A 27,475-nucleotide genomic window follows, 5' to 3' on the forward strand; every position below is an offset into this window, starting at 1 on the left:
AAAAGATATGGCTTAGAATTCTGTAATCTGAATATTCCTGAAAAAAAATCATTTCAGAATAATAATACAGGGTGTTTCCAAATAAGCTATGATCAGTGAAGCTCTGGAACCTGATGACTGAAACTGACATGATTCTAAACTAAATTTGAAAGTCAGTTAGAATAGGCAAGTAAACTTTTCACTTCTAGCAAAATGGTTCAAATCATGGATTCTTGCCTGGGTAAGGACTGCAGTCTCATGCATCTTGGAATCATGAGCTTGGCCTATAAAACACAAGGTATTTTTTAAAAAGTAAGGTTCTTTTTATTTGCTTTAAGCCTTTAGAGTCCACTCATTTCAGACTTCCAAGATTTTTTTACCTCTGCATCTATGAGAGCTAGAAACTCCTCTTCACCCACCCAAAATAAACTGATGAGATTATTTGTGTACCTTTTTCTGATAAAAAGCAGTAGTGTAGACATAGTCTGGGACTGACTAAAACCTGATGACTTAATTGTGTCTCAGTCCTACACAGCTGCAAGAAGTCCTTCTCCCACCTGGCCCTTCTGTGTGATTGTTAAAGTCTCATTCAGATCATGAGTCTGGGTAGAAGGAGAGCAGGAACGTTCTGTGACCTCTGCCTCTAAACCTTCAAGAGCATGAGAGCAGGGAATGGTGAGTAGGAGGAACCATAGCTCCATTCTTTTTTTTCCTCTTCCTCCCTCATGCAAGGAAGTGCAGTATGTTGCTTCTGGAAATGAGCAGACCCTTCATTTAAAAAAAAAAAAAAAAAAAAAAGAGTTTGGTCTGAAAGTATGAGGAGTCCTATAGCACCAGAATAGTGCTGCAAATGTTGCTTTGGTAAGTATGTTACAGGAAATGGAACAGTCTTGAGTGGCAGTAATCTATAGGCAAAAATATACTCAGTCTTGTGGTTAAAATTCAACAGAAATTAGTAACTTAAGCATGTAAGGCCCATTGATAAATGGTGGAGCTCAGCAGCAGGCTTAATTTCAGATTGCAGGGAGCTTGGAAAAGTATGTTGGCCATTTTTAGAAGCTGTGGCCTTTTATTACAGATCATACTAGTAGGTGTAGCAGTGCATTGTTCTACATCTCCCCCCAGTTCAAGTAATAATATTTTTTAGATTCTCTCTGTGAAACAGAAGTTCTTTTCCATGTTAACTGCCATTTACTAAAAATGTATTTTCTTGTGATTTGGTGGTGTGATACAAATTAATTTATACAACTAATTTTGTAATAGCTCTCCCCTTCATATTTTTATTATAACAAGAAATGTAGTTCTCATTGAAGTTAATGACAAATCTCTTGCTGACATCAGTGTGAGGAGGATTGAACCCACATTCTATAGTTAATTAGAAAGTAAACTAATAAATACAAATTATATCTAAACCTGCTGTTGACCTTTAGCAAAGTTTCACATTCTTTAGAAATTCATTAAAATACTGAAATTGCTCAAAAATCCATTCTAGCAATTGTAATTTCACCTATTAGACACCAGAGGGAAAAATATTCCACGTTTTTGGAGCCTAAAAATACAGTCCAAAATGTAGTACTTTCCACCTTACTCACTGTCTTTCATAAATAGAATACTGTTACTTAAATAGGACTTGTTACTCAAATTCTAGCACTAGTAGCAACTGATTGACTATACAGCAGTTATATTGTAACAGCTTCTTGAATCAGCACTGTGCTTGAATTCCAAACAACACTGGTACTATAAACATATGTTTCTTTACTTAGCAGTCTTTTATCAGCCGATGCTCAACTCTGAATTTAAAATCCAAAGTAAGGACTACAAGATCAGATTGCCCACTGAATTCAGTGGAAGATTTTCCTAAGAACTGCTGAATCAATCCCCTATTCTACAATGGTGTCTGAATTTCCCAGAAGCTCTTTAAGGTACAGAATCAGAGTGTCTCCAGTGCATTGCTGAGGTCCCTCAACTCTAGCTTTCTTCAACAGATGAGGGATTTCAGCACCTTTTAGCATTAGGTCAAAAGAGAACCAGTTCAATGTTTTCCATTCTCCCCTTCTCAGCGCAATAGAAATACTTGCCTGTGCTGCATTTTCCCCGCTGAAAGTGTCTACTAATCAGTACTACTAAGCTATGCCCTTCCTTACAGTGAACAGGAGGCAGTTTTAAAGGTATCCATCATCAATCAGGTAAAATGAAAGAGAAGCCTGCTTTTGTTCCTACCAGAATATTGTGCCCTCAGTCTGGGTCAGTCCTGATGCTTTTCTCTGAGAAAACAAGAGCCAATATAGTTTTTTGTTTAAACAGTCTTTCATGTAACAAGGAGTTACCCTAATTTCTACTCTCATATAGCTTCAGAGAACAGTTTTTGTAACCTTGTTAGTGAAACAGCAAAGTCTTTCACCTCCATTTTCTGGCATATTAATAGCAAGTACGGGAAGAAGACGACAAAAAACCTGCTACTTCAGGAGACACAACTTTTTCCTTTAGCTTTGTATTGAGCATAAAATATTTCTCAAGAAGAACCTACTTTTTTTTTTCCAACAAAGATCCTCCACAAGAGGATGTTTGTTTTAGGAAGAAAAATGATACTACATCATTTCTTGTTTCAGTAACAAGTACTTTGATTTGGATTTTCAGGACAAACTTTCTCCAGCTGCGTTTTCTTCTAAAATAAATTTAGAAATTGGAAGCTAAATATAGCTATCAATAGCATACATTTCTCCATACTGCCAATATGCTGCCTCCTTTTACTGGTTGACCTTTACACCTTCACTACGTGGCCTCTCTGCTGAGACTGCCAATCATGGTCATCATTCTGGTAGTAGTTTTTGTGATCTCCAGACATCTCTTTACTAGGAAATTTACAGAGACCACCAACACTTTTCTAATCGCTAAATAACCAAGAGATAGAATGTTGGGATCTGTCTTCTTCCATCTAATATACTCTCTAATCACTGCAAGGATGGCTATGATCCAGCGGGAAATGTGCCTTCCTGCCCAGGAAAACAGACTCTCACTGGTTACAAATAGTAACCCTAAAGAACAGAGTCTCCTGATTTATTCAGTTTTGCTGTTTGACTATTTTCACTGACAAAAAAAAGTAATCTGTACCTGGGACAAAGAATGGTGTTTATAACCTGCTTTCTTCAGTATGGCTCTCCCCTGATGAAATCTGTCTTTCATTGGGAATGTTACTGTACTTCTCTGTTTCTTCACTTGTGAAGAATAGAACACCTGAATTAGAAGCCCCTTCTTCCATTATCAAAGTCCATCAAAAAAGAAAGAAAACAGGTGTTATTTTAATAACTGTCTGTGATGCTTGAATTTTAAATAAGTGATAAGCCAATCTCTCCTCTACTGAGCTCGTTGTTCTTAATTTCTTAGTGCAATCAGTGCTTTATAATAGGAAGAGTGTGCTGAATGAAGAACCAAATCTCTATCCCAGGCATGTCCAAAGTCCGGCCCGCGGGCCAATTGCGGCCCGTGTTCCAGTTTAATACGGCCCCCCGGGTAATTTGGCACTATCTATCTTTTATGGCCCCCAACGAATCCATATGTATTGAGATGAATACATTGTAAAATCTCAGTTAATGTTAGTTGGTCTAAATCAGTTATAAATATATTTGGACACAACATGTATACTTGGTGTTATGTTCCTGTTCATATTTTTTGAACTTAAAAGTTGACAGACAACCTTTATTACCAATAATATGTAATGTACTTTACAATGTTCCTGACATATATTTCAGTTTCCTGGATTTTTTTTTCATCTGGCCTTCAGATATGAAAGGCAGAGTGATTTAACACCTGTTTAGATTTGTCATCCATGTGACGAAATGAAAAGTATGCCGTTTGCAATAAACTTTGCATAAAATAGTTAATTTGCATTTAATTTTAATGGTTCAAAGAATGTCAGGCAAAATGGTCGCCCCTCACGCATGTTCACTTCATCAAATCTGGCCCTCTTTGAAAAAAGTTTGGACACCCCTGCTCTATCCTGAAGAGATTACAATTTGAAAGCAGGATCGAGTATAGAGTGCAGTGTTCAGTGCGCACTGGTACGGTGTAGTCAAATGGTAATGTGGTCATATCTGGAAAGCTTTGCAAAACAGGATATGCCGCATCTGTATATCTTGAAACTCAGCCTGAGCAGTAGCGTACCTTACTGAAAGTGTCATGCCACAATTTTTTGTATACAGTGCATAACCTACCAAATGGTGTCCTCTCTGGGCCCGCAAGGTCACACTGTGAGGGGGATACAATTTCGTTCTGCAGAATTGGCTTAGTAAGAAAGAAATCCATACTCTCAATTTTTTGCCCTCTGGAAGCAAATCTATTTCCTGAGTACCTTTAAAGATTTGGAGCAGGTTTGAACACTGATGTGAAAAGAAACACAATAAATAAAATAAGCAAGCAAAGGAAGAACAACCTCAGAAGCCAAAATTACACAATGAATAATGAGCTGGAGGCATTAACCTTTCCCTCCAGAAAATCTCTCTTAGGGCAACAGAACTCATTTCACTGTGATGAAATAGCAATTGCTTCATTTTATTTACCAGCTCATGACTGACAGTTCTAGAGCTTTTTTGCAGAGAAGGATGCAAGTCCATTGGAAGGACTTATGGTCATGTTATGTAAGAAGACAATTTTACTTACATATTATCTTTTCTGCTAATAACAAGTCAGGTTTTTGTGCTAATTTTTGAATATGTGAAAAGGATTGTTCCATTTATGTATGGGGTATTTCTACTTTTCTTTCCTACCACTATCAGCTACCCTTTTATATTGTTCGCCTATAAATTTAAGACTATTTTACTAAAGCTACTGTTCACAGGACTGATGAAAAATATATTGAACATGTTGCTAAATTATTCTACCTGGCTGTCCCAGTTCAAATTATAGACTGTGGTTTTCTTCAGCAATTTCCTTGCTTGATGTTATTTTGTGTTGCACTATGCTGTTCAGTTTTCTATGGAGCAAACAGTTGCAAGGGGAGAGAAGTATATTTTTGAAAATTCAGTTGGACATTACATTGTAAACTAGTAATTATTCCATAATAATATACCAGTGTAAAAATAAGTCTGGATTTTGTTAAATCATTACCTTAATTACTGCATGCTGTAAAAAGATTTTCAAGGTATTAAGTTTTTTATTGTGGTTAAACTATATAGGAGCTATTTTTTGTGAATATTCTTATTCCTGCTTTGTTTTCACTAAGGTTTTATCTACACAGTAGGGCTGAAGCTGAAATAAGCTACACAACTTGAGCTACTTCAATTGTGTAGCTCAAGTCAAAATAGCTTATTTCGGCTTTTGGCACTATCTACACAGCAGGAAGTCCAAGAAAGAACACTCTTCTTCTGACTTCCCTTACTCCTTGTACAATGAGGGTTACAGGAGTCAGAGTAAGAAGTCCTCCAGCTCGACATTATTTTGACATTGTCGAAATAACTGCTTGTCATGTAGACGTTGACTTTATTTCAAAATAACGTCAGTTATTCTGAAATAACGCTGCTGAGTAAACATAGCCTAACAGAACTGTGTTTCCTCTCACTTCTGGGTTGAGATAGCTAGCAGCCATTCAGAATAAAATACATGGTTCTCTAGTGCCAGCTCTTCTTTATTTTATATCCATCTCTCCACAAGAAATAAAAACATAAGAATGGCCATTCTGGGTCAGACCAAAGGTCCATTTAGCCCAGTACCTTGTCTGCCAACAGTGGCCAATACCAGATGTCCCAGAGTGAATGAAGAGAACAGGTAATTATCAAGTGATCCCTTCCTGTCATCCATTTCCAGTCTGACAAACAAAAGCTAAGGACACCATCCCTGTCCATTCTGGCTAATAGCCATTGATGGACCCAATCTTCCATGAATTTATCTAGTTCTTTTTTGAACCCTGTTAGTCTTGCTCTTCACAACATCCTCTGGCAAGGAGTTCCACAGGTTGACTATGAGCTGCATGAAGAAAAACTTCCTTTTTGTTTGTTTTAAACTTGCTTCCCATAAATTTCATTTGGTGACCCTCTAGTTCTTAGTTACTTCCCTTCTTGTAACTAATATTCTTTGCACATATCAAATATAGGCAATGCATGTCTTATGCAACAGTTTTCTCAAGCAATTTGCATAGTAGCAGCCACATATATATATCCTGACATAATCCGAGCTAAGAGTGTGAAGGGTGGAGCCTAAACATAAGTGATTATGTTTTGATAGTGAAGGCAGCCAAATATTAACAAAGATTATTCTACAACTTGATTGGTTTCCACAAGAAAGCAGATTGTTTTGTATATATTTAACCAGATTAGAAGCTGTTTGTTTACAGTTAGGTTAAAACTGCTAAAAAGTTACCAAACTATCATTTTAATTTAATCTCTTAGAAATGTGCATGCATGATGACTTTGAAACTTTTTCCTACCACTTACTTGCCAGTGCCTGGCTCTCTCATAGTATATTGACTTGCTTAATAATGAATTTATATGACTAACAATAACTTTTCAGGGTGCTAAATAAGTAAGAAGTGGCATATTTAATACTGTATAAAACATTTCAAGGGGGTGTTTAAATTATGCGGTTTGAAAGGCATTATATTTACAGACAGCAAGCTGGAATACTTAGCATGACTGAAACGTTCCAAAGAATGACTTTCCACAAGTACACAGAAGTAAGTGATAGGCCTGTTGGAGCACATATCCATGCAGTTGTTGGTGCAGGTGCTAAATGGCCTCTTCAACTCTCTATATGCAAAAATCAGTCCAGGTAATATTAATAGGACTGATTGCTCAACAGGGGGGAAATATATCCCTAATGCATGAGCCTTGTTGCTGAGATTCATGAATAATATTAAACAACTAAGTTCCATGCTATTGTTTCACACTGTTTTCTAACACTATTAATTTAACGATTTCTGTATCCAATTACCAGGTTAAAGCAGTTGAATGCATCTTAAAAAAATAGCAGGCTGATCTGGGCTCATAACAGAGATGAGTTTGAGTCATCCATTTGGGTTTGAATCTGAATTTACCTAAAAATTCAAGTGAGGGTTCAATACCTCCTGCAGTAACTAGTTGTATTACCACCACTCACTCACATGCCAGAAATCTGTATGGCAAATGTATTATTTGGGTTGCTCTGTGTTTGGGTCACTGTAATAATACCAATAATGAATTTGATCCAATGTGTATAATTTTTTTTACAAGAGTACCTCATAGACTTAATAGGGAACAAGAGGAGACCTTAAGAGGATTTTTTGATAAAGATTCTCCTTTGTATAAATATTGTTTTTTCTGATTTGGCTGTCTTCATCTACTATATATTTGAGAGTTTGTGAGCAAGCAAGTTTGTCTGTCTTTCTATCCATTTGTTAAACTCCTCCTAAATGGTAAGAACTAGGACCACCAAATTTGGTATGCAGTTTTCTCTTGCCTTATGAGGATGCATAAAACCATACAGAAAAGGGACAGAATCCCAGGCAGATTGAAAGAGCTGCCTGGGAATGTATCCCCCATTTGGGAGTGTCCCAGCCCAAAGACTCCCTTTAGGGATGGTGGGGGGAAGCTGCAGCTTTCTCCCATTTTTATGGGAATGTTTCTGGCTGTTCCTCTTTGAGGAATGCAGCAAATGATGCACTTTCCCTTCACTCCCAGACACTCTGCCAGAGGACGTTCCCCCTCCCCCAGCTGTACCCATTGGAGCTGGGGTAGCCTCGGAGAGGTGCTTCTCACCTGGGCCCCAAGCTGCTGCAATGGGTGAAAGCTGGATTAGTCCTATGTCCCTAGCGCAGCCTGAATACTGAACACCTCATCCTCAGCCCCACCCCACAGCAATTCTTTAAATGAAGAAAAACAAAAATTAAGTCAAGGACCCTGGCAATGCTGGGAAATTTTATAGTGTATCATAAAGATATTGCCAATGACAGTTAATGGCTTTCTAGCCATAACTATAGAAGATCTGGATCTTTACCTCTAATCTATCTTTAGAGCGAGCATTTCTCTGTAATCTGCAAGAAACAGGAACATACATTTTGTTAATCTACTAACAAAGATTAAGTGCAATTCAAGATGGATAAACCTGCATTCCCCAAATTGAATTCCGCTGTCCTCAGTATCAAGCTTGTTGTCTCACAACACTGCAATTAATCCTCAATGAAAACAATTCTCAATGAAAAAATGAGTCATAATGAAGCTGAAAACTAGTACAACAATATAAATGGAAATTATAGTATTGATTTTTGTTTCTCCATAAAAGTACAATAATATCCAGTGGTTTTTCTGTTGTGGCTATGTCATTTTTATGGGATGTAAGTTCTGTTTAAAATACTTCATACATTTTCAACTAAACGTTGATGCTTTTTATTTTTAAAAGGTATGATTAGAATGAAAGAGAAACTTTGTATTAAAAAAACCCATGTGATTCAGTGGGTTGACATTTATTTGATTATACCGTAAGTTCCAGTGATTTCTTTAAGAAGAAATGGTTCTATATCAAGGCTTGAAATTCCTTAGTAACCTAAGATACTATAGAAGACGTACAGGGAACCAAACTTTTACATAAAATTGCTAATTCTAACAATACCAATGTGAATTTTTTTCCTAAAAGAAAAAAACAAGGTGGAAAGATCTTTTGCATTCCTGATAGTTTAGGGAAACCTGTTTGCATCTGATAAATTTAATGGTTCAAGAATTACTCATCTGTGAGGTGAAATACCCCTGCTCGATTGCCAGGATTCTGGAAGCTCATGTTGACCCATCGAGGAAGTGTTAGCCATGCTTGTACAAGGGAATTCAAGATGGTTTCATCTTACCATAGAATCATAGGACTTGAAGGAACCTCAGGAGTGGGAGTGAGTCTCCTGCACTCATCTCAAGTTTTATCAAGACCATTCCTGACAGGTATTTGTTTAGCCTGTTCTTAAAATTTCCTATGATGGAGATTCCACAACCTCACTAGGCAGTATGTTCCAGAGCTTAACTACCCCGAAGTTTTTCCTAATGTTCACACTCCATGTCCCTTGCATGCAATTTAGGACCATTGCTTCTTGTCCTATTCTCAAAGGCTAAGGAGAACAATTTTTCTCCCTCCTCCTTGTAACAATCTTTTATGTTTTTGAAAACTAGTCTGAAGAAGAGAAGACTGAGAGTGGATATGATAATAACAAACACAGTCATTTCAATCTTCCCTCATAGGCTGTGTTTTCTTGACTTTTAATAATTCTTGTTGCTCTTCTCTGGATTTTCTCCACATCTTTCCCAAAATGGAGTTTGTCCACATCTTTCCTGAAATGTGGCACCCAGAAGTAGACACAATACTTCAGCTGAGGCCTAATTAATATGGAGTCTTGCCCTCTTGTATCTTGCTTAAAACACACCGACTAATGCTTCCCAGAATGTTTGCACTTTTTTTTTTTGTAAGTCTTACTCTGAATCATATTTAGCTTGTGATCCACTGTGACCCCTAGATCCATTTCTGTAGTACTACTTCTTAAGTAGTCATTTCTCTTTTTGATGTGTGTGCAATTGATTGTTTCTTCCTAAGTGGAATACTTTATTTGATTATTGAATAAATGTCCTTACACAACCATATTTTTGAAAATTAAAAATAGACAAACACACTAAAGCTCCCTGAGATACGCTATGAGGAAAAAGAAAACAAAATATTTTTTAGCTGAAATTCTATTCTATATAGAGGCATAAGTGAAATCAAACTAGAAGACTTATCCTTTCTGTGCCACAATATGTGTATGTGTAACTAGCTATTCACTTGTTGGAACACTGCTTGAACGGTCATTTTCACAGCAACTAAAACTATTTCCAAAATCCAATAAAATTGGCCCACTAGGTCATTTTGAATCCCTGAGCAAAATTTCAAAAGAATGAATTACATAATGTTCAGTATAATTTCTCACTGCATACTAAAAAGAGAACTTATATGTTCAAGTACGTACTTATTCTATAATTTCTGCCACTTAAAATTATGCTCATGATTCTGAAATTATTCTAAAAATACAGCTCACCAAATTCCATCAAACACAAGATTTTAAATGCTTCATCCTGTGTTGTTTTTGAGTGCCTCATTTCCCATTGTCTTCACAATTAGGAAAGTTGTAGGTGTTCAACAAATAGCCATATAAATGGAATGCAAAATCTGAAAAGACCCTTCAGTGTTCTACTCCAGCATCATCTCTCAAGATTTATGTAGTGCCAATTCTTATTTATGCACCCAGGCTAGAGTGCTGCTTTTTATTGGAAAAAGATACGCAAATTGCACTCCACAATTTGCGTTCCTTTTTCTGATAGTTTTGTCTAAAGCACATAGCAATAACCCTAAACCTGGGTTGGTCACCCTAAACTTTGAATGCCAAGCTGATCATCTTTAATGCATTGGCATTCAAATTCTATGGCCCTGGGTATCCTAGAAATAACTATATCAGTAAAACAGCACTATCTATGACATAGTGATGAATACAATATTAAATCTTTATCACTGAGACCTATGTGTAGGTCTTGTGATTGCATACTTCTTTTTGGCTATCCATGTAGTGTAGTATAGCACAAATCCTAGGCACATGGAAAATTGAGTATTGGGATGGTTAGTGTCTGATCTCAGATGTAGAAAATGTCTAATTCCAGAGATTAAATTCTTTGAGTGCATCCACTTAGTATAAAACTAAAATGGAAACATGTCTTACATCAGCCTGATGCAAAGCAGTCACTGTACTAGTCACCAAAATTCTCTCTGGTGGAGAATGTAGATATGGTCTTCAGGGTACACATGTAGATGAGAACTTTAGCTTTTTGCCTGAGATATTTGGCCTTTATGTCAACAATCAGATTTATTCCAAGTGAGTTTTGGCTCTAGACATGCAAGTGAGTGCCCTGTGTATCATGTATATGGCCTGAAGTGTAGAGATAGATGTTTGGAGTATAGTGAACACACTTCTATTATGGGTCTTACTAATCTTTCAATGGGGAAGGCATGCAGAAATGATCTTCTATCTGAGTATGTTGCTACATATATTGAGGTATAACACTAGCCTGATGGGACATTCCAACCAGTGTTTAATTTGTGCCAGGACTTGCTATGATTGAGTCCCAGCACCTCTAGGCTTGGCAGTTCATAGCCCCAGCGACTCTTGGCTTGCTGTGTCAGTTATGAAAGTAAAAACGTTGTTTGAGCCCTAGCATCTAATTGCTTGAGTCCTGACACATCTTTCATTACAAATAAGCACTGAATAGACCACTATGTTGTCTGTGAACATCAGTGTTCAGTTTTAACTTCTTGAATAGATCTCTATCTTCCATGTTGTCTTTTCAGGTCACCAGTATTTAACAATGTTCTTCCAAAAATTGAGTCAGAGGACATGAAAACAGAGTGCCATTTACTGACGGCTAAATTCTGAAGCTTATTGACTAGCTATGTTTTTAGTAGTTTTTGTGAAATTACCCTATGGCTTTGGTGGGGGCTCAGAATCAAATTCAGATTTGGTATAAGCAGATTCAGCTTTGCAAAGGTTAAAGAATTATGCCTATATATACCAGAAATGCATTTGGCCCCTAAAAAAATTCTTCTCCAACATAGCATCTGTGACTTTCTTGTCAATTAAACTGTTCTGGGTGATGGACAATCTAGTTACATTGGAATGCCTTTTGCTTTATTTTTTAATTAGTAGGCCCATAATGTATCTAATCCTGGTTGTAGGACTAGCACATTCTGCCTATAGTCAGAGTGACTGCCTTTGAAGTCTCAAATGGCAAAATAGCTCCTAGCATTTTAAATTCCTTTGGAGTGCTCTGAAATGATTATTTTGTACATTCCCAGAATGAAGTCTCAGAGAGGTAGCCATGTTAGTCTGCAACTTTAAAAACACAATTAATGTAGCTCAGTTTGCATATCTTAATTTGACATTATCCCGTAGCGTAGAAAAACCGCAAGACGCCACAGGACTATTCCTGGAATGAGCCTTTAGAATTACTTAACCAGTACAAAATTCATGGTTAGAACATTAAACAGCTCCTGATATTGTACACATCTGTAATATGATAACTGAATTCATTCTGCCTTAATTTCCATGTGATTTGAACTGTTCTTTTAAATATATGTATAATTTATCAATGGCATAACAAATATAAATTTTCTAGGTTTTTTGTTGTTAAATAACATCATTATTTATGAACACAGTACAACATACTAAAATTCCAGTTGGAACCACTAGTGTTATATTTATTATAGTGAAGAATTCCTACTTATGCTTCCAGACAAACTCACTTCCCTACCTGCCCTCATCCAATGTTGCGAGGCATCAACAGTTGGGAGGAGTAGTGTACAGGAAGAATGGAATTACCTTGAACACTAGAAATAGAAATAAGATGGAATTTACTATAGAAATCCAAAATAGTCCCCAGGTACATGACTCTGCATTTCATATTATAAAATTGGTATCTTACCAGCAGGAAATGATGAGAGGAGAAGAAAGACTTGTGTATATTAACCAGCCCTGGAATGATCATGACCCATCAGTGGGATGCAGCTGTAAAAGAGGCAAATGTGAGCCTAGGACATGTAAACTTTGGTATTTCCATTAGAAAGAGGGAAGTATTAATGCCGTCGTTCAAAGCACTGCTACCACTTCATGTGGATTATTGTAAGCAAGACAAATTCAGACTGGAACAGAGAAGAGCTACTAGGATGATCAGGGAAATGGAGAGCCTATTTTATAAGAGAAGATAAAAACAACTTGACTTTGTTAGCCTGACAAGACAAATGCTGAGAGGGGATATGAATGCTGTCTATAAATACATCAAGGTGGTAGATATCAGAGGAGAAGAAAAGCTATTTTAAGCTAAAGAACAATGTTGGCTCAAAAACAAGTGGTTATAAACTGGCCCAGAAAAAGTTTAGGCTAGAACTCAGAACATATCTAACCCTTAGAGGAGTATGGTTCTGGAACAGTTTTCCATTAGGAGTGGTGGGAGGAAAAAACCAAACTAATTTTAAGATGGAGTTTGGCAAATTTATGAAGGGGATTATATCATGGGGTCCCTTGCAATAGCTGATTGGATTAATTGATCCAGGAGGTTCCTTTCAATCTTGTATCATTTGTTCCTATTAAATCAGAGGTGTTGTGCACATGATAAATGAAGCCTCTCAGGAAGAGGGTACGATACTAAAATGAGAAGACAGTGATGAAGTTATGGGTGGGAGGGAGGGAAGACATAGGGAAAGAGAAGGAGGAGGAGAACTGAATGGAATGAGAAAAATGGTGTAAAGTAGAGATGACAAAGAAGGATTGGCTACTCAGACACTGCCAACATAACTATTGAGATGAGGCAGCAAGAAGAGAGGCTAGCAAAATGAAACATGTATTTTGAAGAAATATATTTTGTGTTAAAATCCATTTAAGAAAAAAGTTCCTTACTGAAACAGGAGTGTACTGTTTAATATTGTAGTGATGTATATTATTCAATATTTTTATTGTATTTCCTTTGTGTTCTCACCATCACACACAAGGCGTATTTGATTTTTGATTTATCTAAAAATCCTTCATTTCCTGTAAGCTTAGAAGGCAACTTGAATCCTGCTGCCTGAAACTATATTTGCCTTAAAAAAAAATCACCTCACGCTGACTGAGATTCTTCACAGCTAGTACAGCAAAGAATTGCCAAGTAGACATAGAATGTGACAAATTTACAGAAATCTGTTTTCATTTTTCTCTTCGTAGCATCTTAGATTTTAAACAAAAATGTCTTTCCTCTACCTCTCTATCCATTTATTTTGGACTTAGCTCTGAGCCGCTAACCATGGAATGTAATACCACAGGTGCTGACACTGAGCATGCTCCAGGACCAATGGAAAAAATTAGCAAATGCTTAGCACCCACTGGCAGCCAGCCTCTTTTTCCTCTTCCCCATTCCCATCTGCCTTCAGTCACTGCTGATCAACTTCTTTCTTCTCTTCCTCCCAGCAGCTCCTACACCCTGGAGAAGAGCTATTCTATGGCACACAGGAGGTGTGGGAGGGAGAGGGAGGAGGGAGAATGGGGTGTGCTCAGGGATGGGGTAGAATGAGGTGAGACTACGCAGGGAAGACGTAGAGTGGAGGCAGGAATAAGGCAGGACATGGGGAGGGCCTTGAGGGCAGAGGTGGGAAGAAGCAGTGTGTAGAGCTTGGGAGAAGGGGTAGAGTTGGGGCAGAATGTGGGGCCGAGCAGGGGTGGAATCCCATTGCGGAAATTAGGGGCCAGTGTGTAAACCACTTAAATCTCCATATTCCAGGTGTCCCTAACCCAGAAACACTGGTAGTATGGAGGAGGAAGTAGCTCTGTGCGCCGCCACTCCCCCTTCCTCCAACTGGGGGAATGGCAGAGCAGCATGTCGACTCTGCTTCCCCTGTGTTTTTCTTCTTGCCACTCCTATAGCAGCAGGGGGGACAATGCCTGGTAGTGACAGTGGAGCCATATTTGCCTCTGGGAGCAGTGTGCCAGGTAAGTGCCCCAACCTCACCCTAGTCATGCCCAGACCTAGTGCCCCAACCTCACCCTAGTCATGCCCTCCCTTACCCAGTAAAATCTTCAATCTGTCATTCCCTGTTTCCTGGGGTAGCTGGATTAAAAAGGTTCAAGTGCAGCTAGCCTGACTGAAATCAATAGGGTATAAGCTGATCGGTGAGAATTTCAAAGCAGCCTAGAGGAGCTGGATTGCCAGGTCCCAATTACAATTATTGTGAACGTAAATGCCAAGGTGGCTTTGCAAGTATCATTCAATGTAATAAGAGGACCAAAACTCTTTCTAAAGGAAGTTAACCTTTCTCCTGGCAGTCAGCAGTCAGTGATGTGTCACTGGAGGACAAGCTGATGCTTTAGCTGCAGTACATGGCTTCATATAACCCACCAGGGAAAATCTTTCTCTTGTCACCGGAGAAATACAACTCATTGACAGCTTTTTATATTTCATTGCTGCATCAGCTGGTGACACCAAAGAGCGAAGTATTTGGTTATACTGATCTAATAGAATTCAGATGGATTTGCTTGATAAGCTTCATGCCACATCCATTAGCTACCCAGGAGTGAGAAGGTCATGGAATACTGCTGCTACATCTGACCATTTCATGTGGAGACAAAACATGACAATAAAATAAGTTATAAAAGGCCACATGTTTATCTCTTTCATCTAGCAGATTTTTATGACTCTTCCTCAGCATTTATTTTGGCTCCATTAAAAGAGGTCTCATAGCATGTTTCTACCTTGCAACTCAATTTGCTCCAGTGGATACTTGGCCCTGTAACAGTATCATATTTTCTTGCTGCCTCAGCTGAGCTGCCCAGCAGCTTGGGGATCAGAATCTAATCTCTGTCCACTCTGGGGCCCATCCCACTTGCTCAAAAAAAGGAGCTCCGAACCTGCTTACCTCATTGTGGTTTAAAGTAAAAGGTTTGGAAATGTGGCTAGTCCCAGGGAGGCACAGAAACAGGCAAACTATTACTAAATATCTTTTAAACTTTTATTAAAGGGCTTCTACGTATAAATTATTATTTTATCAATTTCTTACATATGCAGGCATCAAATAATTATTAAAATGTCCAATAAGCAAAATGCAATACAGTAAAGAAAATTCCTTGAGGTTTCTCTAAATCCCAATAGTTGTTAACAAGGGACTAGGGTTTATTAACAGTTACATTTACATCAGTCTTATAAGTCTAATCATTTATCTAAAACTTTTAACACTACTACTTAACAATACCTCTAAACAATTTCAGATAACAATACTTACATTTAACAGACAACAAACTACAATAATAACATATTTGGTATTCGTTATGTTTGGTATACGTTACGCTCTACAGGAGTGGTGAGAGGGAGGTGGCCCTCGGGTGATCAGTCCTCAGACCTGGCTCATATTCTGCCATCCAATGTTTATTCGGGATTCCTCAATTTGATACAGGAGGGGAAGCTGTTTTAGAGAGAGAGTTTTTGCACGCTTTTTGTGATAGGCTAGCAGACCCTGTCTGTTAAGTGACAGGAGTAAGGGGGTGAGATGGTTTCCTGTTTTTCCTTTTCTGCCTTATTGGGCATGGCACAGTCAGCACAACCAGCACGAACTTTACATGAACTTTTTGGGTCTGGTTTTGGTTCCTGTTCATCGCTGATCTTTAAGTTACATAGTGTAAGGGTTTTCATCAAGGGGAAGTTGACCTTTTGCTTGGATGGCAATATGCACGAGAGGCCTGGCCAGCAAAGAGCCTGCTTTCACACTCATGTTCCCAAATTCAAAACCCAGGGATGTTGTGTGGAAGTAGAGGGAGGGTCTAATGCCCTCTTACACAGAGGTAGCGCCATGCAGTTTGGGCCATCATTCAGAGCTAAATATTCTTCAGAAATACAGGCAGTCCCCGGGTTACATACAAGATAGGGACTGTAGGTTTGTTCTTAAGTTGAATTTGTATGTAAGTCTGAACTGGCTCCAGATTCAGCCGCTGCTGCTGAAACTGACCAGGGGCTGACTACATGAAGCTGGAGGCAGAATTGCTCTACCCCCAGCTTCCTGGAATCAGCCACTGATCAGTTTCAACAGCGGCTGAATCTCGAGCCTGGGACAGAACAGCTGGGCTGCCAGGTAGGTCTCTGCAGGACCAACCCGGCAGCACCCCAGCTGCTGTACCCCAGGGTCCACAACAAAAGCCTGGTCTGCTGGGGGGAAGTGCACTAGCTGAGCCCCCCCCCCTCTTTGGCAAAGCCTCTGAGGTGCGGGACCCCGCCGCCGCTGCGGCTTTGCTCCCGGTGTCCCTGGTCTGCTGGAGATGGTCCCCAGCAGACCAGGGGCACCCGGAGCAGTTTTTCTCGCCCCGTAGGTCGAGGTGGCGGGACCGCTGCGCTCTGGGCGGTCCCGCTGCCTGCGAGCTCTGGGGCGAGAGAGCCCTGTTCGTAAGTGTGGATCCGACATAAGTCGGATCCGCGTAACTCGGGGACTGCCTGTATTGAGGGTGATTTGCCTCTCAGACTACTGTTATGTTGGCTAAATGCTATTGACTTTAGTTTAAATGACTCCTAATTTACATCGGGATGAGTGAGAAGGGAATCAGACTATTGGCTACATCTTTTACTGTTTAAGAAATGGAATTTGCCAAACTTCTAATTCAGTGGTTATATTTTTTTGCTTGCTTTATACCTGCAGAGGTTCACAGGCAGCATAATTCAGTCTCTTTATTGCTTTAAGCAATTACTTACTACATGTGCCCAAATTACAATAAATTTTCATCATGCGTCCAGCTAGTAGGAAAATACTTGTCCTTAAATTACTGTATTTAAATCCCTTGCTACTGTGCAGACCTTAATTTGTTCTTACACTTTAGATGATATTTATTTGCATTACTGTAATTGGGAGTATGTGCCTGTAATTAGATGATGAATTGAAGCTAAATCTCATTTCTCCAAAACAACTCCATTTCTTGTAGTGTAAGATTACATCTCTTAAAGAGAGTATGTTTCCACCTATTACACTTGGCTGGCTTTCTGTTTCGCGGGTGTAACTAGTTCATTTTATTACAAAATGGTCAGTCAATCTTTTGACTAAAATGAGCACTTGAAACTTGTGTTTTTGGGGCCAAATCCTCCAATGGACTGGAATGGGTTTTCCTGTTTATAAAATGAATGCATCAATACCTTAGAGCTGAGAAAGAAAGACACTCATTTACATGGTTCTCATTAGTTTCGGTATAGTCTATTATAATTAGAAAAACTTGGAATGAGCTGGCAATTCCATTTCAACCTACATCCCAATAGCAGACAGCGAAAAACAATACTGTATCACATATTATAATGTATGCCTTTTGATACATATATAGATCTTATTTCATTGATTAGCAATTAGTAAAATCAAATTTGTATCAAGTTATCTCTTTTAAAGGAGAGATTACTAATTATAATCCATTTAAACTAATGTTAACAGTGGCTTTGTGCACACAAGACTAAAGGCTAGATGGGCCTAGCCTTAATTCAACTGCACAGGTCATGCATTAGGACTACCTAAACTGCAGCTCTAATATTTAAGGGAGCGTAATGGCTGCATGCCCCATTATCTCCTCTCCCTCAGTGTGTGTACATGTAGGTAATGGTAGGCAAAATCATAATTCTGCCTCCTTATGCACTAGCTTGAAGAGCCAGGGTAGGAGTATGTTTCCTCCTGAATAGGAGGTTTGTAAAATATTTTCTTACTCCACCACAGCAGGTTTACAGGAGCAGTTGACAAAGGCTTCCCTTGTCAATCGATCCACGTCTTGACTCGTGCACTGTGCCAACAATCAGCTGAGCTGGCACAGCGCAGCAGCCATTTTTATTTTAATGAAGCCCGGGATATTTAAATCCCCACTTCATTGACTATGTCGGGTAGCCTATTTTAGATACCTCTGTCAGCAGAGGCATGTAGTCTAGATGTACCCTTAGTTACCACATGCCAGTTGATATCCCAGAATCTGTGGTCATGGAAAAAATTTGCATAGGTAATTTTTCTACAAAAATTATATTTGCTGTATTAAAATTGTTTTTGTAAACTAAAAGAGAATATCAAAAAGTAGTGTCCAAAATATCATTTTCCTTGTTCATATATACAAGTGTCTTTTAGATTTATTTTCTATTTACTTAAGAACCTTTCCACCATCTCTTTTGTCTTATCCTATCCAGAGGGAATAGGCTAAATCAATACCTAAACATTAAGAAGTGAAGCAACCTGAGGGCACAATTTTCAGGTCACTTTGTTCTAGTATTTAAAACAGATCTTTGGTTCTATTAATAGAATGTTCATTTAAAATGGTTAAATATTGAATATTTGCCTAAAATAGATCTACCACTTCAGTTTGGTTATTCAACTTTTGTTCAAACAAAGCTTTTTTAGATATGTCAACATTTCTTTATATATAATTTTTTTTTTCTTTGAGCAAATGAATTTTGAATGCATGCCAGCTATTAGTCTCACTTCAAATGAGAGGAGCTTGGCAGGTATGTAAATACTATGTGTAATTTATTGCATGAGCAAACAAGTACCTGGAAGAAGATTTTGTACTGTCTTCTAACTCACAGCTCAGAATTGTTTAGGATTTTTTAAATATATTACAAATGTAAATTAAAACTTTACAAAGTAGCAGGAATCTTCTTCTGGGGGAAATTATTCATTGAATTAATACAATCTTTGAATTAACTAAATGTATTCCTAATAGTGGCTATGGTTGGCTCTATGAAGAACTCTTAAAGTAAGAGTAAATCTAAAAATCAGTTGGCAAAATTTTGCTGTCAGATTTACCATTTTCTATCTCCAAAAAAATGTCTTTTGGAGCATTTTCACTCACTATAAGCCTTACTTAACTGAAGATCTTTGGGATTCTTCGAATTCATTCTGGAAACATGTCTCCTGCATTGCAGATTAGACATGGGCCTGAGCCAGACCCCAAAACTAAACATCACCAGACTTGTGGTTGGCAATTAGAAATCCAGGTCCAAATTTTTTTGGCGGGGTCCATTTATATTTTAGATTAAACTCATAGAAACTTGGATTTTTTTGTTCTGCAGGACTTCTGACATTTCAAAAACTGAGTTTCAAATTGGAATAAAATCTAAGGATTTTCAATTGAAATGCTAAATAATTTTTCTTTTTGAAGAAAAAAAATCAACTTTTTTGTTTTCTGAAGAGCCAGAGCACCTACACCTAGCTGTCTCAACTCTTAGGATTCCATGCATTACACCCATTGCACTCCCTGTGCTGCTCCTAGGGAGTGAAGAACAGTTCTGGGAGTTCCCTGGAATTGGGAGAAGCCATGTGAGGCAAGAGAATGTAGGGATAACATATCAATGTATTAAAAATGATTCCCCCAAGTGGAAGTGACTCCCCATAATTTGTTCCTCACAACTTAAAGTGTTTAGATTTATTATTATTATTATTATTTTATTATTATTTATTTGTTAAGATTGTTAAATGTTTAGATTTTTATAATTATTGCCCCTCTAGAATATAATTTGTTAGGAATATAATGTTAGGACTATGTAGCCAGAAATAGCTCTCCCCCCCCCCCCCCCCCCCCGTGTCCCAGGGCAAGCTCAAGCTTATGCAAGGGGCTGCTTGAAATTGACATTGCAGAGATACATTGTAACAATGCATTGTCAAGCCACTAACTCTGCTATGGGAGCCAAGCCCTGTAATTGACTAAGGGCATTGTTGCATAATTGACGCCTGTTCTCTTCAACTGTAACTCAGCACTCAGACAGAGAATGTTTCAAGAAATGCCACCCAGCAACTTGACTTTTTTGTAACTACAACTCTTGAATATGTAAAGTTGTTGTTATATGAAATACTGTATGGGAAACATTAATTAGGGAATGTATGTGAGAGAGAGAGAGAGAGAGAGTGCTTGGACGATGAATGAATGGTTCTGAGAGGTACCAGCCTGAGAATACAGCAACAAGGGCTGAAGAAGGCGTCAGGTGCCAGTGCAACCAAAAGGTGTCAAGTGGAGAAAACCAAGTACTGGAGGTCCACCCGATGAGATCACTGATGAGCACCTGGCAACCACCCTGAAGACATCAGCATAATGCAGCAATTTCCATAGACTGGCATAGGAAAAAATTCCTATAAGAACTGGACTAAAAAACTATGGAATCAGAGTCCAAGGTTCTGCTGCCAGCCTACCAGGAGCTTCAGATGCGCATCTGATCAGGACTTCGCTCCCCACTACCATCACTTGTGTACAAAATACCTGGCCAGTATTCTGTCACAAGCAACTTCCAGGCTGGTAACTATAACAAATACACAGAACCTGAATAAATGGATGAATGAATGTTTATATGTATAAGGGTTAAGTAGTTAAACAATGTTGTTTGCTTCTATCTTTTCTTTATTTTTTTTTATTATTATCTTTACAATAAATGTGGCTTTTTGCCTTATCCCCCTCATAAGATCCTGCTTGCTTTTATTTGGTATAACAAGAATGGGGGAACCTAGAAGTTCACTCAGTATTTACAGGGCTGCCAGCCTTTCTCAGGTTCCCAACTCTGGGTATGTCTACACTGCATTCCTCTTTCAAGAGAGGAATGCAAATGCAGACAAACGAAATTGCAAATGAAGCACGGATTTGAATTTTCCAAACTTCATTTGCATAATCGTGGCCAGCCACTTTTTTGAAATACCCTATTTTGAGAAAAAAACCTTCTTTCAAAATAACCCTTAAACCTCATTTTATAAGGAGTATAGATTATTTCAAAAAGTCTTTTTCTTCGAAATAACCACATCTACACAGAATTTTTCTATCTCAAAATAGGTTATTTTGAAAAAGTGGACGGCAGCGATTATGCAAATGAAGCACGGGAAATTCAAATCTGCGCTTAATTTGTAATTTTGTTTTTCTTCATTTGCATTCCTCTCTCGAAAGAAGAGTGCAGTGTAGACATAGCCTCTGAGTCAAGTTAACATGATGGGGCTGCCTCAGAGCCAGTGGACACTGGAAGTCTCAGCTCCTCAGCAGCTCACTAGGTGAGGTGGCAGGAAACCAGGCAGGTTCTGTTAGGATCCTGCCTACCCATTTTTTCAGCAAAAGTTCATAAAAATTAAACATTTTAGTTTTGATGAATCAGCTTCTCATGTCAATTATCTGTTTTATCAAAAAAATTCCATCCAGCTCAAACTTCACATATTTGGCCCCTAAGAGCAGGCATATTGAGGCCAAATGGAAATGCTTTTCAGACACTGCACAGCTTATTTCTTTTTGTATATCTGCTTTGCTTGTACAGTTTCTTACACCGAGTCATGCAGATTCAAACAAGTAAGAAGCAGAGAATTAGGGGGTGGTCAGGGGTCAATTTAGCAGGTCTAATGAAGACCTGCTAAATCAACTGTAGATTGCTCTCCCATCAACTCCAGTACTCAATCAGAATGAGAACTGTAAGGAAAGTCAATGGGAGAAATTCTCCCATTGAGCTAGCATGGTTTATATATCCCTTAGTAAGGTAAGATGCCTAGGTAAGTCTACCTAGTCACATAGCTGGAATTGGTTGCCTTCACTCCATAGTGTAGATCTGCCCTAAGATTGTTGATCCCCTTCAGTGTACAAGCCTTTGTGCTGCCAAGTATCCATCTGTTCCTCTCCTAACCCTACCAGTTCCCCAGGCATAAGCATTGTGGAGTGGCAGTAATAGCTAGATCGTGCATGCTGTGATTGAGTTTCCATGGTAAGCTCTATTTCTTTCAAGTAATAACCTACAATTTTGAGACTGATAACACTGGGGCCAAAAGAGATTTTATCTAACAAACATAAGGCCAAGGAGTTCTTATGGTATAATGCATCAAAAATGTAATCCCTAGAGTTCAAAAAGTCTTCTAACACTACTTTTGCTGATTTGTAGCAGGCGACAGACAGTAACCAGAAGTATAAATCATGGTTTATGATTTATGATCATCAGCCAGTGCCACAGAGTAGCTAATTAAACTTTTATTTTACAATTAACATTTTAAACAGGAAACTGAGCAGATGTCAGTTCTGGCTGTGGAACAGAGGCTTCTTCCCATGACAGATGTCTGGAATCCCTGAGATTGAACCTACTAGAGACAGTATGTTATGCTGGAAGGAGGCCATAAAGTCATTGCTGAACTGTTCTTAGGTGCTTGATTGTTCCATGTAGCGCTTGTTTTAACAAATGGCCAGTTGTAATTGCAGGCTTCTCACATCAATTTTATCCATCCAGGAGCAATACCCTTTGAATATCTTGCGGTAAGACTGATAGGTGATTTAAAGAACATTCATACACACTTCCAGTGCAGCCACTGAGTACTGTGATTGACGATTAGGCCATAGAAAAATTAGATGGTTTTTTAATAATTGAATGTTCAGATCTCGAACACTACTCCTAACAGACTGAGAATAGAGTAACAGGCAGGATCTGGAGGTTATTTTAATAGGAACTGTGTGTCTATCCTTCACATAGTGCTGATAATTTAAGGCTAAAAGTATAGGATTGATTGTCCACTATGCTGTACTTACTATTTGTATTACCACAGTGTCTAAGAGCCTTCATTAAGCATCAAGATCTCTTTGTGCTAGGTGCAATACAAACACAAAGATGATTCCTTTCCCAAACAGTTTACAATCCAAGTACAAAATAAGAGAACAGCTGGATACAGGCAGACCAACCAGATCCTCCTCTTTAGAGGTAATATAAATAGGAAGTACAAGGAAATAATGAGATAGCAGAGTAGGCAGTGGTTTCAGCACCCCAGTCGGCTTACCATTGTCACATTGTATGTAGTTATCATAGCAAAGGAAAGTTGAAGAAGGATAAGGAGTAGCTTTGCAAATGTTCATAGGGAGCTCATCTCAAGCAGAAGAGGCAGCGTGGGCAAAAGCATGAGAATGTATTATGCTGGTATAATACCATAGACTGCAAGTCTGTGTCTACACTGCACCCCTTTTCCGGAAAAGGGATGCAGATTAGACACTTTGGAATAGGCAAATCCGCGGGGGATTTAAATATCCACTGTGGTATTTGCATTAACATGGCTGCTGCTTTTTTCTGGCTTGGGGATAAGCCGGAGAAAAGTGCCAGTCTAGACGTGATTCTCCGGAAAATAAACCCTTTTCCGGAGGATATTTTATTCCTACTTTCAATGGAATTAGATTGCTTTATACTAGCTGAAAAAAGTTTGCATTCAGGAAGGTTTCTAAAGCCTCTGTCTGTATTGATTAGTACCATGTGTTTAGAAAAATGCAGATCTCAACTAAAGGACACTTAGGGTACATCTACAGAGCATCATTATTTTGAAATAACTGAAGTTATTCTGAAATAACATAGTGCACATCTACACTACAAGCCTTTACTTCAAAATGTTGAGCTGAAGGACTTCTTCCTTCGACTTCCCTTATCCCTCATGAAATTAGGGTTACCATGAGTCAGAGTAAGAGTGTTTTTCCTTCGACTTCCAGCCAAAAGCTGAATCAAGCTATCGACTTAAGCTACACATTTGACATACCTGAAGTTGTGTAGCTTAATTCGACTTTAGCCCTGTTGTGTAGATGTACCCTCACACTTGAGTTTGTATAAGACTTCCTCACATAAAGCTGCACTGGATGTCAAGAGTACAATCAAATCCTCTTTAGCATGATGTGAGCTACTGGAAAAACAGAAGAATTAAATTGGGATATTCAATAATGTTCTTTTTCTGTCTTGTAGAAATTTGAATATGATTTTTATGGAGGGGGTGTCACATTTTACTATTGACAGTCCTTTAGAGAGAGTTGCTTGTCAGTACCTATCCAGAAAGGAGATCAAAAATTCTGTCACTAATTGTAGGTACGTATTCCAAGTTGACTCCTGGCTTTTTGTCTATTTTTGCTTGAGAATCATGGAGTGTATGCTACTGGACACATTTTTTGTCTTTTTTTATCCCACAGCTTCTATGTGAAGGAAGGAGGAGGAAATGTCAAAAAGATGCAGTGATAAGAAGAAAAAAGACCAGCTCTAAATGTTGATCAGTGTCCGATCTTGAGCAATGAAGCATTCACTGGAGTTGGAATAGCCTTCTGCTGATTTTTTTTCCCTCCATTGCCCCCAGAAGAACATAAATGCTGCCCCCACATGCCTCATGTAATGTCTTATTCTGGCTACAGTCCCTTCAACTGAATGATCTTAATAAGGGAGAGAGGGCTAATTTCTGCTACTTCTGTATATCTAGCTTCCGATGGTAGAGGTGTATAGTAAAAAGTTTTGCAACTCTGATATCCCTAGGGCTGGGGAGTTTCTTATTTCTCTATCCCTGACAATGCCAAGGGTAGTAGCTTTTGTGGGAGAGGGATTTCTGCCTCTTCCTCTGACCTGTTAACAGAACCTACATTTCAGGCAAGTAGCTCGGTACTACTGCTTTACACCAAGTTCTTAGCTTAGTTAAATGTTCCTGCTGCTTACAAAAAAACGCCTAAGCCCCTCCCTCCCTAACCTGGAGAATGAGCAGTGAAAATCAGGGAAGGTTTCTACCGTCAGCACCTACCTTTGGAACAGGCTCGTTGATGGGGACTGCAGGGGAAGATGTTTCCCTGGAGCCTGGTGATTCAAAAGAACCCCAGGGCCCTTTAAATCACCTCCAGAGAGCTGTGCTCTGGGTGACTCTGAAAGTTGGGGTGTTGGCACACTGGGGTGGAGCTGAGGGCTCGTTAGCACCAGTCCTGCCCCTTCCAAGAGAGGCCCCTCCCCTTCCAGGAGCATGGACCCACTACTCCACACCTTGCACAAGGGCCCAGCAAAACTGTCAGCCCTCCTGCTCAGGATATGGGAAATATTCACAACCAAATCTGTTAGCAAAGAGCATTCAGCAACATGTAACAGAATCATATAATATAATTCATTTTAAAGGGCAACTAAAAGGGTCTTCAAATTAGTACTTTAGGAATTTTACTGTCAGTGATTTCTGTGATCCACTAGTTCACCCACCCTTAAGACTGGAGCATGTGCGGACTCAGCCATATATATTTTTTTTCAGAACTCTGAAAATTCAATTTCTAGCATTCTGTGCTGTCTCCCTTTGAGATTCAATTTGTTCAATAAATGAATGCAAACATACATTTTAATGACTGTCTACTGTTGCATTTATTTGATGCAGGTGAGTTCCATGCACAGAAAACCAAGTTTTATATGAATTCATCAGAGACTGTCAGACATGACAAGTATACTAATTTTGGGGACTGGGGCTGTTAAATATTGGTTAATTGAACAGTCAATTAACCTAATAAATTCTTATAAGTTACTCGACTATTCTATAGTTCCCTGGGGTGGGGCTGGCAGTCAGTGTACTCTGGCTCCACTCCCAAGGAGCCCCCTGCTACTTGGTGCTGCTGCCTCTGTATTAGGCAGGGGCTGATCCACAAGGGACACCAGGTGGGAGCTGATCCGTAAGGGGAGCCAGTTTAAAAACCAGCTCCCTTCGCAGACTGGCTGCCTGTCACCCAGCACTGCCGCCTCTGATACAGAGGAAGCAGTGCAGGGTGGCATCATCCCCTGACTGGCGGGAGTAGAGGGGGCTGAGCTCCGCTCCCAGACCCGGCATAAGCTAGAACTGAGCTGGGCTCTCTGCCCGCCTGGCTCCTAATTCACTTTAAATTCAGAGCAGCAGTCAGGTTCTGGATCCGGCATGAGCTAAGACTGAGCTGGGCTGCCCAGCCTGCTAAAAAATTTACTGGAGGGTGGGGGGTAGAAATGTGTGTAGTCTATAGCATTAAAGCTATAAACTTTTGCTTCGATTAATCAACTGCACTATTACATTCCTATTGGGGACTGATCCAATGTTAATGACAGCATTGAAAATTGCAAAGAATAATATCTTACCATTAAAATATAGTTAATTCATGCACTATTTCAATTAAATTAACAATAAACATATTCTTTACTTTCTGAACTGCATCAGAAATAACCCAGGGCTATTGTCCACAAAGACAATTCACATAGCTCTTAAGCAGATGAATGATGTAGAGGAGCAAACACTAACATTTTAATTCCATTGCCACTAGGCATAGTACTCCAACAATAGAGCATTATTGTGGAAGCAGTGAACTCCAGCCTTACTGCCTCTTGGTAACAAAGATGAAGAATCAAGAGTGAAAGGGCATCTGCAAACAAGCAGAACCAATGGAAATGTACAGATGTTCTGATCTGCTAACAGGACTTGGTGTGCAAGACAGGAGTATATAAGCACAAATATTTCACTAGTGATATAAGTCATCTAAGGGTAATGCCCACACTGCAATTAAAAATTGGTGGCTGGCCTACTCCAGTTGTCAGGGGCTTTCAGAAGGCTCAGGTTAAGGAGCTGTTTAATGTAGTGTAAATATTCAGGTACAAGCATTAGGATGCTGTGAGACTGAGAAAGTCTCAGAGCTCAGGCAGTAGCCTGAGCTGGAATGTCTACATGGCAATTAGACCTGGCTCAGGCTCAGGCCAAGGGGAATGTTTAATTGTAGTGTAGACAGGCTCTTAAAGTGAAATCATGGCCACAATGAAATCACTACCGGGGACAGGCAGGCCCATAACTTCATTGAGAACAGGATTTCACACTAGATTTAGTTACAGTAAAACTCCAGTAGTCTGGCACCCAATTGTCCGGCACTCCCGGTAGTCCAGCATCAAAATGGCAAGTGCGCCTGACGGAACCGGGATGGAACCCGGAGCTGCTCAGGTCAGCTGCTCTCACATGGGTTACAGCAGGGAAAGGAGGTATTTAGCTCTGGGGGAAGAGAGGGGAAGGGAGAGAAGAGGAATTGGGTTACACACGGCATCCCGGCCAGCTCATTGAAAAGCCAGCCGCTCAGCGCACGTGCCTCAGCGCCTGGAGGGAGACGTGCGGCTGCTCCGGGACCCGAGCACAAGGTTGTGGGGAGGTGGGGAGAGGGGAATGGGTCAGCAGGGAGGAGAGTCAGTTTGGCTCTGGGGAAGGGAAGCAGAGGGGGCTTGAGTTACACACGGCATCCCAGCCAGCTCACTGA

General features: G+C 39.4%; 1 long non-coding RNA gene across 1 annotated transcript; it reads left to right on the top strand.

Annotated features, from left to right (window-relative positions):
• Positions 1-25,774, top strand: LOC142829642 (uncharacterized). Its single transcript, XR_012904279.2, has 3 exons — positions 1-654; positions 24,177-24,296; positions 24,398-25,774. It is a non-coding gene; the product is annotated as an uncharacterized LOC142829642 (long non-coding RNA).
• Positions 25,775-27,475: the final 1,701 nt, after the last annotated feature.

Source organism: Pelodiscus sinensis, chromosome 4 (assembly GCF_052426305.1).
Source record: "Pelodiscus sinensis isolate ZL-2025 chromosome 4, ASM5242630v1, whole genome shotgun sequence".
NCBI lineage: Eukaryota > Metazoa > Chordata > Testudines > Trionychidae > Pelodiscus > Pelodiscus sinensis.